Source organism: Pongo abelii, chromosome 11 (assembly GCF_028885655.2).
Source record: "Pongo abelii isolate AG06213 chromosome 11, NHGRI_mPonAbe1-v2.0_pri, whole genome shotgun sequence".
Classification (NCBI taxonomy): Eukaryota; Metazoa; Chordata; class Mammalia; order Primates; family Hominidae; genus Pongo; species Pongo abelii.
Window position 1 is genome coordinate 98,663,164 of NC_071996.2, and position 12,915 is coordinate 98,676,078.

At 37.4% G+C, this 12,915-nt stretch overlaps 1 protein-coding gene and 1 non-coding gene across 11 annotated transcripts in view; one reads left to right on the forward strand and one right to left on the reverse strand.

The window, feature by feature from the left end:
• The window catches only part of SLC39A10 (solute carrier family 39 member 10), a 153,085-nt gene that overhangs the window by 81,431 nt on the left and 58,739 nt on the right, over nt 1–12,915 (forward strand). The window contains exon 2 of one of the 10 annotated variants that reach the window (XM_063712580.1): nt 5,254–5,555. The gene's annotated coding sequence lies outside the window, so the exon portion shown is untranslated. 10 annotated transcript variants of the gene reach the window in all.
• LOC112132552 (U6 spliceosomal RNA) lies at nt 4,222–4,324 on the reverse strand. The gene has a single exon (XR_002914300.1). It is a non-coding gene; the product is annotated as a U6 spliceosomal RNA (small nuclear RNA).

Consider the following 12,915-nt stretch of genomic DNA (forward strand, 5'->3'; position numbering starts at 1 on the left):
AGAAAGGGGAATGTGGTCAAGACTCTGTTCAAGAATTTTATGTAGTTTTAAAAAATGAATTGGACAGAAAGCTCCCATGTTGGGGAATAAGTAGCCTCTGTGTTGTCTGAAACAAAAAAAGTCAATGTTATACAAAGATTGACTTGGAGATTTTTTGATTATTTTTTTCCCCTGACGTCATGGAAAAGAAGGATCATTTTAGCTGGCAGTTTTTACAATGGCAAGCTGGTATAAAATCAAGGATGTATAACAATGACAAGACACTGAAAAAGGGAAGGGTGAGAATGCATGGAATAATAAAGATTTGAGGTAGTGCAGCAGTAGCTATTTTTAGAATAAAGACAACTGTCAGTGGTGAGTGGAAAGAGAACAACAAGCTGTTGCCAGGCTGGAGTATAGTGGTATGATCACAGCTCACTGCAGCCTTGACCTCCCAGGCTCAAGTAATCCTCTCACCTGAGCCTCCCAGGTAGCTGGGACTACAGGCATGGGCTACCACACCTGGCTAATTTTTAAAACATTTTCTATAGAGATGGGGTTTGGCCATGTTGCTCACGCTGGTCTCAAATTCCTGGGCTCAAGCCATATGCCTGCGTTGGTCTCCCAAAGTGCTGGGATTACAGGTGTGAGCCATTGCATCCGGCTGGTTAGCACTGTAAGTCTGCTTCATAATGCATGTAACTAAAATCCTAAACATTTTAGTAGCTTCAAAAGACATCCCAACGACTGCATTTACTAATCTCAGATGTTTATATTCACAAATAGCAGAACAGAGGTAGCAATATTACAGGTAGCTTTCTCCAGTATGGTTCCAGGTTCCCTGTAATGAAAGGCTGTAAAGCAGAAATGCAGGTAGTTGTTTTGACATTTGATGAGAAAATGTAGGTTTGTACATGAATGTATAGAATACAATAAAGATAGATATGATGTGTTATTGATTGATTTGATACCTTAAATTCTCAAGTTAGTGAAACAGGAGAACTGAGTTAATATCCAAGCTTAATTAGCATGCACTTAACTTTTTATATGAATGAATCTCAGTGGAAAGATTGGGTTGCCTGAACTGTGCTTTTATTTATTTATTGGAAGAGTTGCAGTGGCATTCCAAACTGTGAATATGATTTCCAGTAGATTAGATAGCTGGTGAAGTAGGGGGATGAAAAAGCAAACCATGAAGCTGTAAGAGGATTTTGTGGTCCCTGCTGAGAACTCAAGACTTTTTATCCCTTGAAGAATTTTCTAATGTCAGTGAAACTGGTAAGGTGTAGTGAGTCTTTCCAACTTCTGCTCAGATACTAGTGAATTGGGTGCCTCCTGCAATTTAGGGCAGGTCTTGGATGTGCTAATGATGCATGTGCTCTTGTAATATTTTGTTAGCATTCTTTCAAAAGAGTCACAACAGAGACTCCTCCCCCACCACCATACTTTTTGTAATTTGAGTGAAAGACACATAATACTACATCTAATAATGGTAATACCTTAGGTTAATATATTTAATTGCTTTACAAAGCAGTTTCGTATACATTCGTTTATTTGGTGGATAAGTGTAGGTATTATTTCCCCTGTTTTGCAGAGAGAAAACAGTGGCACAACTGGGATGAACTAGAGACAGGTTTCTGATTCCTGGTTCTGTACTGTATACAAAATACCACATTTAATGGATATACGAGAAGTAGGGACAGAACTCAATTTATATTATTATTAGTAGCTTGCACTTAAATAACATTTAAATATTGCAAATAATGTAGGAAAATTAACAAATATTTTACTAAAATATGTACATAACTTTTTTTGTTCTTATAGTTACTATAAAATAGAACAGAAATTAACAGTCCCACTTTATAGGTAGTAATAAGACTTAAAGTGGTTAAGGGACTTGCTCAAGGACTCACAGCTAATAAATGGCAGAGTCAGATCTCTAACATCTTTGACTCCTAGGCTAATCTATCTTCACTATGCACACAGTCTCACTGCTTCTCTGTTACTCTGTGTGTGCCATTACTGAATCACAGAAGGAAACTAAATTGATATTTGACTACCTACATTGCTGTTAAGATAAAGTTTGATAAAGCCATTCAGTCATATAGATATCAGCTGTGTTTATATGCCTGCGGCTATAAGTAAAACTGATTTCAACCATTTAAAGTAGTCCTGTAATGAAACTTTTAAAAAATGAAGTCCTTTATGAAATTAGGAAACTGTATATACATTTATTGAATAGATTTTCACATTAAGTTTACTTAAGACATGGTATATTATCCAGGATGAGGGTTTTAGTGATTAATCTTTTGGTTTCTACTTTATTTACCTTCAGAATAGCAATCTGGAACATTGAAAAAGCTTGCTTTAAAACCTTGCTAAGCAACTTATAGTATCTTTCCCCTATCATTATTAGCATATTTTGTGTGTTTGTGTGCATGTGCACATGTGCATACACACACGGGTATGAAAGAAAGAATTGCGATACAGATAATAACTTCTCGTTCTTTTATTTGGTCTTCATTTTCCTTTAAAAAAATACTCCCTAGAGTAAAAAGAGGTGTTTTTGTTGTTGTTGTTGTTTGTTTGTTTTTTGGTTGTTTGTTTTGGTTTTAGTGAAATGAGTTAAGTAGATTACACACAGGCAGTAAGTACTAAATTGATCGGGCCGGGTACTGCTCGCACCCAGCACTTTGGGTCACATCCCAGCACTTTGGGAGGCTGAGGCGGGCGGATTACCTGAGGTCAGGAGTTCAAGACCAACCTGGCCAACATAGTGAAACCCTGTCTCTACTAAAAATACAAAAATAGCCAGGCAGGCGCCTGTAATCCCAGCTACTCAGGAGGCTGAGGCAGGACAATCCCTTGAACCTGGGAAGCAAAGGTTGCAGTGAGCCGAGATCGTGCCACTGTGCTCCAGCCTGGGCAACAGGGTGACTCCCTCTCAGAAAAAAAAAAAAAAAAAAAATTACCAAGTTGATTGGCCTCTCTAGCAGTTGGAACTAGGATTATTTTAGTATTTATCTGCTATTTTTCTTACTATGTCAGACAGTCATTTTGTTAAGTAATCTAAATTTATTCACAATGTCTTGTTTTCTATTGAGTAAGTAGTATTAGGAGACAATTTCTTTTCCCTTAAAAAAAGTCTTTGTAGTATATTTTAGATGACTGACTTTAATAAAGATCTCACAGTGTTCTGGTTTTAAGATAACACAAATATGCTACTGTAGTAGACTAAAGAGCCCCTGTTTTTCAAGTCAGAGAAATGCCACAGACTTGAAATAACAGCTTAATCACGTTAGATTCCTTTTCTGGGTCTTAGATTCCTTGTACATAACATTATTTAGCTAAATACACCTGAGGATTTTTAAAATCTCAAACATTCTACATTTTTATTATGTTCATCTATATGAAATAAAAGACAATCTAAGACAAAACATCTATAGGAAGATTTGTCATGTTAACCATTTGTATATATTCCTACTGAACTTGTTATTTAGGTGTTTAATTTTATTTAAATATTTAAAAATTTGTAGCTTGGCGTTTTACACATTTCAAAACTACAATGCAAAGCCTATAGTTAAGGTTTTTGTAGGCCGGGCACGATGGCTTACATCTGCAATCCCAGCAGCTTAGGAGGCTGAGGTGGGAGGATCCCTTGAGCCCAGGAGTTTGAGACCAGCATGGGCAACATAGAGTTCATCTGTATATGAAAAATAAAAATAAATAAATGTCTTTAAAAAAGGTTTTTGAGCCGGGCGCTGTGGCTCACACCTGTAATCCCAGCACTTTGGGAGGCCGAGGCGGGTGGATAACAAGTTCAGGAGATCAAGACCATCCTGGCCAACATGGTGAAATCCTGTCCTACTAAAAATGCAAAAATTAGCTGGGTGTGGTGGTGTGTGCCTGTAGTCCCAGCTACTCGGGAGGCTGAGGCAGGAGAATCGCTTGAACCCTGGAGGTGGAGGTTGCAGTGAGCGGAGATCACGCCACTGCACTCCAGCCTGATGACAGCAAGATTCTGTCTCAAAAAATAAAATAAAAAAGTTTTTTGTAAGCCTTTACAGGAGAAATTGCTATGGAGAATATAAACCCTAATTCCTTTTTTTTTTTTTTGACAAAAATAGTATATATTTATTATGTACAACATGTATTTTGAGATATGTATACATTGTGGAATGTCTAAATTGAGCTAACAAATACATTATCTCACATACCATGTTTTTTGTGGTGAGAACATTTAACAATATAGACCATTTCACAAATTTGCATGTTATCTTTGTGCAGGGGCTATGCTAATCTTCTCTGTATTGTTTCAGTCTTGCTGTATGTGCTGCTGAAGCACACACCCTAATTCCTTTCATTTAAGGATCTATTTAACCTTTCTCTTAAGTATAACCATGTATTTTGTTAAGCAATATCTTTTTGTTACCAAAAATGCCATTTTTTTCTGGTTAGAAAATTGATTTTCTATTACAATATTTTTTAGAGTGTGTGTAAAACCTGATGAAATTTGAATAAGGTTTGTAGTTAATAGTATTGATGTCAGTTTCTTGGTTTTGAACATGTACTACAGTTATGTTAGATGTTATTGGGAAAAGTTGGGGAAAGAGTACATGGAAACTCTGAACTAATTTTACAACTTCTTGTGAATCTTAAATTATTTCAAAATAAGTTAAAGCACATTTCCGTTTGCGTATTATTAAGTATGGATGTGTTTCTAGAAATTATGTGTTACTGATTTTACTAATTGAAGGTTGGAATAAACTTCATGTGGGGAATAAAAATTAAGTTTTGGATGAAATATAACACAGCTACAGAAAAGTACCCAAATGTTAAGTGTAAAATTCAAGCAGTTTTCATGAAGTGAAGCGCAACCATGTACCCAGCACCCAGGTAAGGAAATAGGACATTAATAGGAACCCAGAATTCCTCTCATGATTCTGCCCAGTCACTCCCCACACCAAAGTATAATCACTTCACTACACATATAGTTTTGGTTTTAGTCTTAAATACAGGAGAATATTAGTGAACTCCATTTTTTCTTTGCATCCAAAGCAAAATATTTGCATTCAAAATAGTATAATAATTAGCACAATGATTAAGTTCCTAACTGTAAATTAGCCCCACTCTTAATGCAGAAATTATACAGTGATAGAATACTTAGGCTTTTAACTGTGGTTATGTATTGGAAATCAACAGCAAAAGATGAAAATAAATTTGTTGTGGCACTGCTAGTTATTTACCGGAATCCCTTTTCCCATTTCTTGTCAGTAGGCTCATCCATTGATGTCAACAGCACCTAGTAGAACTCTTCAGTGGATATAACTCAGCTGAACTGAAAAAATATTATCAAACTAACATATTCTTAATGTATAAAACTTGGAAAACTCCACAAGAGACATAATAGAATATTTTGGCTCGGGCAAAGCTGCGTCCTATAAATGTCAGTTTTTAGGGTTGAGTGGTATATGGGCTTCTACCATTTCCCCCATTCCTGTCTCCATCTCAGAGATCCTCTTTGTGCTGTCGATGGAAAAGATCGTTAACATCTACTGGAATGCTTGGGAAACTCTGTAAGTTGGTGAGACCCTGGCCTCCTAGCCGATTGAGATCATGTGACTAACCCCTTGCCAGTGGAATGTGGTGAGAAGTGATGCCTGCAACTTCTACTTCCCTTCATGCTGAAGAAGAAACTTCTGAACCTGGACTTCCATTCTTTCTCTTTCCCTGTTGGCTGGAATATCAACTATGTAAGAATGTTATGTCTCTGAATGACTGGAGCGGAGCTGCACTCAGACCCGGAGTAGTCATCTTTTTTTTTTTTTTTTTTATGTCCAAGTGATTTAATATGGAGTAGTCATCTTGAACTGTTACTGAGAGAGACAAAAACTTGCCCATTTCTTAAACCACTGCCTTTTGAGAGGGGTCTCTTTGCAATCAATAGCTGCTTAGCCTGTGATAACAAAATGCATATTTCATCTAAATGATTTTTTTTTTGTTTTGAGACAGGGTCTTGCTCTGTCACCTAGGCTGGAGCACACAGCACAACCTTGGCTCACTATAGTCTGGCCCTCCTGGGTTCAATCAATCCTCCCACCTTAGCCTGTTAAGTAGCTGGGAGTACAGGCATGCACCACCACACCAGCTAATTTTTTACTTTTTTTGTAGAGATAAGCTCTCAGTATGTTGCCTAGGCTGGCCTCAAACTCCTGGGCTCAACAGTCCTCCTGCCTTGGCCTCCTACTAAACTGCCAGGATTACAGGCATGATCCACCATACCTGGCCTAAATGATTCTGAAAGCATACATCTGCTATAGTAGTTCTAAACTAAAGTTGCAAAGTTAGTGGATGATTTACTTTAATAAGTCAAAAAAAAAGCACAGCTTTAATATTACCTCATAACGTTGCTTGTATCATTGTATTCCTATATTCTCTTAAATGTAAGTGATTAGAGTACTCAAGATACTTAAAATCTTTTCCATAATAGAGTATGATGTATTTAAAAAATAGAGACAAACGACGTTTTAAAGCTTGTGTAAACCATCTACAGCTTTTGTGTTTCATGGAGTCATTCATTTGATGATGTCTGATCAGTGTATATGAATGTCCTGTTTCCACCTCTGGTACCTATTCATTTGACAGTGAGATAACATGCATTAAAGAAACCTCATGGTATTTACATATCAGCTGAATGAAGCAACACTCACACCTTTAATTAGCATCTTCTAGTGGAAAATCAAGGTAACTGCAGGGAGTATAACAGGGAGCTAAAGGATATGTATCCTCCTTTGCTTAACAGTGATTGGTCTTAATCACCCACGCCCTTTTCATTAGTGTACAAGTAAAATTGATAACACCGTTTAAATGGTGACTTTATCCATGAGACTGTGAGGTTAAAAAACATCTCAAACTTAATGCTGCTTTGGAATTGTTTTATAGACTATTTTTAAAAATCCTTAACCTATGTATGCCATATATGATAATTCAACTTAATTTATTCAGATAGATCATAACATTCAGTTGACTAAAGTATTATTTTATTTATTAATTTATTTTGAGACAATGTCTCTTATCGCCCAGGCTGGAGTGCAGTGGCAAGATCAGGGCTCACTGCAGCCTTGACCGCACAAGGTCAGATGATCCTCCTACCTTGGCTTCTGACACACCACCATGCCCAACTAATTTTTTTTGTATTTTTTTTGTAGAGATGGGGTTCTGCCATGTTGCTCAGGCTGGTCTTGAACTCTTGTGCTCAAGATCTGCCAACCTCTGCCACCCAAAGTGTTGGAATTGCAGGCGTGAGCCACAGTGCCCAGCCCAAAGTATCATTTTAGAGAAATGGAAGTGTTTGGTAATTTATTTGTATAAATAGGCTGTCTCAAATTTTGTCTAGCTTGCATCAAACTCACTAGAAAGGCTGGATAAGTCATTGCTAATTTGTATGTGTAAATAGGTATACTCTCAAATTTTGTCTAGCTTGCATCAGACTCACTAGAAAGGCTGGATAAGTCATTGCTGGGTCCTATCCCTAATGTTTCTGTTATAGTAGGTCTGGGTGGGATGCAGGAATTTGCCTTTCAGATTTCTAGCAAGCTTATGCTGCTCTTACAACCACAGTTTGATTAACCACTGATGCAGGTTATGTGGTATCTTTTCAAATTTATAGGAAAGTACACAGAAGAATAATCAAGCACCTGAATCCCATTATCTTGCTTTAACAAATATTAAATGTTTCATCATATTGCATTAGATCCCTTTCCCTTTTTTAAAGAAATAACACACTGCAAATGCAGTTAAATCTGTGTACTTCCTCTATCAGCTGATTTCCCTCCTTCCCTTTCTGAGAAGATAATGACTCTCCAGAATGTAATCATCCCATGTTCTCTTGCTACATGAGTATATACCCCCAAATAAGCAATTCTGCATGTTTTAAGATTGTCTGTAAATTATACAGCATGTATCTTTTTGCAATTTTAAAAATTATATCTCTGAGATTTTTGCATGTTAATACACAGTCCTTCATAGTCACGTTTATAACTGCAGTGTAATCTTTACATAAATATACCATATTTATTTATTCTAATGATGAGCATTTAGGTTGTAGCAGGCAACATAATGGTTACACAGTTGACCACTTTTCCTTATTTTATTTTATTTTTGAGACAGAGTTTTGTTCTTGTTGCCCAGGCCGGAGTGCAATGGCATGATCTCGGCTCACTGCAACCTCCGCCTCCTGAATTCAAGCGATTCTCCTGCCTCACCTTCCCGAGTAGCTGAGATTACAGGCACCCGCCACTATGCCTGGCTAATTTTTGTGTTTTAGTAGAGATGGGGTTTCAACATGTTGGTCAGGCTGGTCTTGAACTCCTGACCTCAGGTGATCCACCCGCCTCGGCCTCCCAAAGTACTGGGATTACAGGCGTGAACCACTGCACCCGGCCTGCTTTTCTTTATTTACCTCCTTTTTTCTTGAGGCCTCTTATTTCCCCATGTTCTGTGAGTATTGCCTCTCCCACATACAGTCATATGCATTGCTTAATTCTGGGTATGTTCTGAAATGCAGCCTTAGGTGATTTTGTCATTGTGTGAACATCATAGAGTATACTTAGACAAACCTAGATGGTGTAGCCTGCTATACACCAACCTATAGAGTATAGCCTGTTGCTTCTAGGCTACAAACCTGTTGATATACTGAATACTGTAGGCAGTTGTGATACAATAGTAAATATTTGTATGTTTAAACATAAAAAAGGTACAGTAAAAATTCAGTATAAAAGATTTTAAAAATGGTACACCAGTGTTGGGCACTAATATGAATGGAGCTTGCAGGACTGGAAGCAGCTGTGAGTGAGTCAGTGAGTGGGCAGTGAGTGAATGTGAAGGCCTGGGACATTACTATGCACTACTGTAAACCAGTGATTGGCTTTAGCATGGGCATGTGGTAGAGACCTGACTGATCAAAGAGAGGCTTGAGGGAATATTTTTCTCCCTGGATAAAAAGAGAGACATGAAGATAAACCTTCCATCCAAACAGGATTTCTGAGGAAAAAAAAGAAAAATGTATTTTAAAAAAGATAAATCTTCCAGTTTTGAATACGATTATGCAAGGTTATCTTGAGACTCTGAGGGTAAATTTGAGAGTGCTTGGATTTTTGGTATTGTCCTAGAATCACCCATTTCTCCTGACTTCTTTTTATGTGAAAGTTTTCCTCTGTTTTACCCACTTTGGTTGAGTTATTGCAATAGTTCACATTGGAAAAACATTTACAATATTGTAATAAGGATTCTTTTTTTTTTTTTTTTTTTTTTGAGACGGAGTCTTGCTCTGTTGCCCAGGCTGGAGTGCAGTGGCGCGATCTCAGCTCACTGCAAGCTCCGGTTCCCGGGTTCATGCCATTCTCCTCAGCCTCCCGAGTAGCTCGTACTACAGGCGCCTGCCACCACGCCTGGCTAATTTTTTTTTGAATCTTTAGTAGAGACGGGGTTTCACCATGTTAGCCAGGATGGACTCCATCTCCTGACCTCATGATCCGCCCACCTCGGCCTCCCAAAGTGCTGGGATTACAGGCATGAGCCACCATGCCTGGCCCCAGTAAGGATTCTTGAATGTGTTTTTGCGTGCCTAAGTGCAAGGGTAATTAAAATGGAACTTGGGGGCTGTAGAGTGTGTTCATATCTGGCTGTAGTAAATGTCAAGTTGCTTTCCAAAATGGCTGTACCAATATATACTTCCACCAGAGGTGTAAGGTAGTTTGTTTCTTTATATTAGACCTTTACTTAACATCTAGTATTGTGAGATACTAATTTTTGCCTGTTACTGTCTTAGAGCCTTATCTAGATTTGAATTGCCTAGATCATTAGTCATCATGTTGCTGCTTTACCAACCTGTTTTATGTTCTTTTCATAGTTGTCTATGCAGTAGTGGAGTTTTTTATTACTATATGTGCTTTATATACTCTGGATACTGATGTTTTATATACATTGTTTATATATACACATTGCAAATATCTTCTAGTATATGGCTTGCTATAAGCTTCCCTCACGCCCCCTCCCCCCCGCCCCCCCTTCCCCCACTGAGACAGAGTCTTGCTATGTCTCCCAGGCTGGCAGGTCAGAGTGCAGTGGCACAATCTCGGCTCGCTGCAATCTCCACCTCCCGGGTTCAAGCAATTTTTCTGCCTCAGGCTCCCGAGTAGCTGGGATTATAGGCGCCTGCCACCGTGCCTGGCCTATAAGCTTTTTTTTTTTTATAGTGTCCTTTATTATAAAGTAATTTTTAAAGAATTTAGTTGATCAAAAATTTTCATCATGGTATGTGCTTCGTGTCTTGCCTAAAAAATCTTTCCCTATCCCAAAGACATAAAGACATTCTCTTACATTTTCTTCTAGAACTTGTTGATAATTTTGCTTTTCACATATCGGTTTTTAATGTTCTTAGAATTGACTTCTGTGTGTAGTGTGAGGAAGAAACATTTTCACAATCAATATTATTGATTCTCTTTCAGAACTCTGTTCCACTCCACTGGCCTATCTGTCTACCCCTGTGCTAGTTCTATGTTATTTTCGTTAGTATAATTTTATAAAAAGAAGTCTTTAATACCTTGCTAATCTTCTGAATTGTCTTGATTGTCCTTGGGTTTCTGCTTTTATGAGTTTTTGAATGTGCTTATGAAGTCTCACCAAAACCAAACAGCTATGAGGATTTTAATTAGCATTGAGTTAAATTTGTATATACACTTGGGAAGATTTTATATACCTTATGCAATGTATCCCACCTATCCATGTAGATGATGTCTCTCTCCAGGTTTTGCAGTTCTTTACTGTCCTTCAGTAACATCTTAATAAATTTTTCCTTTTAATGGTTTTATATGTCTTGTTCTACTTAATTCTAGAAACCATACAATGTTGTTTATAATTACATTTTTTGATTGGTTTTCAGTGAAGAAGATTTGATTTTTATAAAACTTTGTATTGAAATAGAGTGTGTTCAGAAAGTACACAGAGCATAAGTGCCATGAATTATCACAAAGTAAACGTATTTACATAACTACTACTGATGTCAGGAAAGAGCATTACACTTTGCAATCCCCTCCACTCTGGTCTTCTCCCAATTATTACCCTCTATCTTTCCTTCAAAAAGTAATCGTGGCCAGGTACGGTAGCTCACACCAGCAATCTTAGCACTTTGGGAATTTGAGTTGGGAGGAGTGCTTGAGGCTAGGAGTTTGAGACCAGCCTGGACAATAGAGCAAGACCCCAAAAAGAAGAAAATTAAAACTGAGCATGGTGGCACACACAGCTACTTGGAAGGCTAAGGTGGGAAGATCACTTGTGCCTGGAAGTTTAAGGCTCCAGTGAGCTATGATTGCACCACTGCACTCTAGCCTGGGTGTCAGAGTGACATCCTGTCTCAAAAAAAAAAAAAAAAAAAAAGCCACAAAGTTTAGTTTTATTCCTTTTTACCTTTATATAAGAATTATACTGCTTTCTTTGGTGTTTGTCAGTTTTTTCCCAATATTTGTGAAATTCATCTATGCATGAAGCTGTAATTTCATTTTTATTCCTGTGTGATAGATTTTTCTGTTTCACTTATCATTTTATTGTTGATGAACATTTAGGCTTTTATCAGGTTTTTTTTTTTTTTTTTTTTTTTTTGACCAGAGTCTGTCTCTCTTGCCCATGCTGGAGTGCAGTGGCACGATCAGGGCTCATTGCGACCTCCGCCTCCTGGATTCAAGTGATTTTCCTGTGTCAGCCTCCTGAGTAGCTGGGCTTGCAGGCACATGCCACCACCCCCGGCTAATTTTTGTACTTTTAGTAGAAACAGGGTTTTACCATGTTTGCTAGGCCAACTCCTGACCTCAGGTGATCTGCCTGCCTTGGCCTCCCAAAGTGCTGGAGTTACAGGTGTGAGTCACCACGCCCAGCCTTTTTTCAGTTTTGACTGTGATGAATAATGATTACGTGAGTATTCATGTTGGTATTCATGTACATGGATTTCTGTTGGGCATACACCCCAGATTAAAATTGCTGTGCAAGTACATAAGCTTATGTTCAGCTTCTGGCAGATCTTGCCAAACAGTTTTTGAGAAGATACAATCTATAATCCTACTGTCAGTACACAAGTTCCATTTAACTCTATATATTCTTGCCTACTTTTGATATTGGCGGTATTTTATATTTTAGTTATTTTCATGGGGTATATAGTGGTATCTCATAGTGATTTTAATTTGGTTTCCTGAGGACTTCTGAGCTGAACATGTTTTCATTTGCTTTTTAGCAGTTTGGCTGCTGTTATGAAGTGCTTGTTCAAGTTACCTACTCATTTTTTCATTGGGTCGTCTTATTGTAATTTTCATATTGATTTGTAGAAGTTCCTTGTATATTTTTGAGTATACATTGTGGTAGTCTTCTCCCAGTCTGCAGCCTGCCTTTTTAGTTAGGTTTTTTTTTTTTTTTTTTGGATGTCTCTTGATGAAACATAAATTCTTAATTTCAGTGTAATGTATTATCAATTTTGTGTTCTCTCTCGAAGGTCTTAAAATTAGTCTCCCAAATCTTCAAGATCTGCACTTTCCAGTACAGTAGCCAGTAGCCACATGTGTCTGTTGAGCACTTGAAATACAGTTAGACTGAATTAGGATGTGCTGTAAGTGTAAAATACATGACAGATTTCAAAGACATAGTATTAAAAAGAATGTAAAATATTTTAATAATTTTTATATTGATTAGATGTTGAAATTATAATATTTTGGGTATAATGGTTTAAATAGAATAGTATGAAATTAGTTTCATCTATTCTGGAAAACTTCAGAATTATATAATTGGCTCTTATTATATTTCTAGATTCTTGAAGTATACTTGTCTAATAGAACTTTCTATAATGATGGACATGTTCTGTGTCTACATTGTCCAACATACTAGCCATTTGCT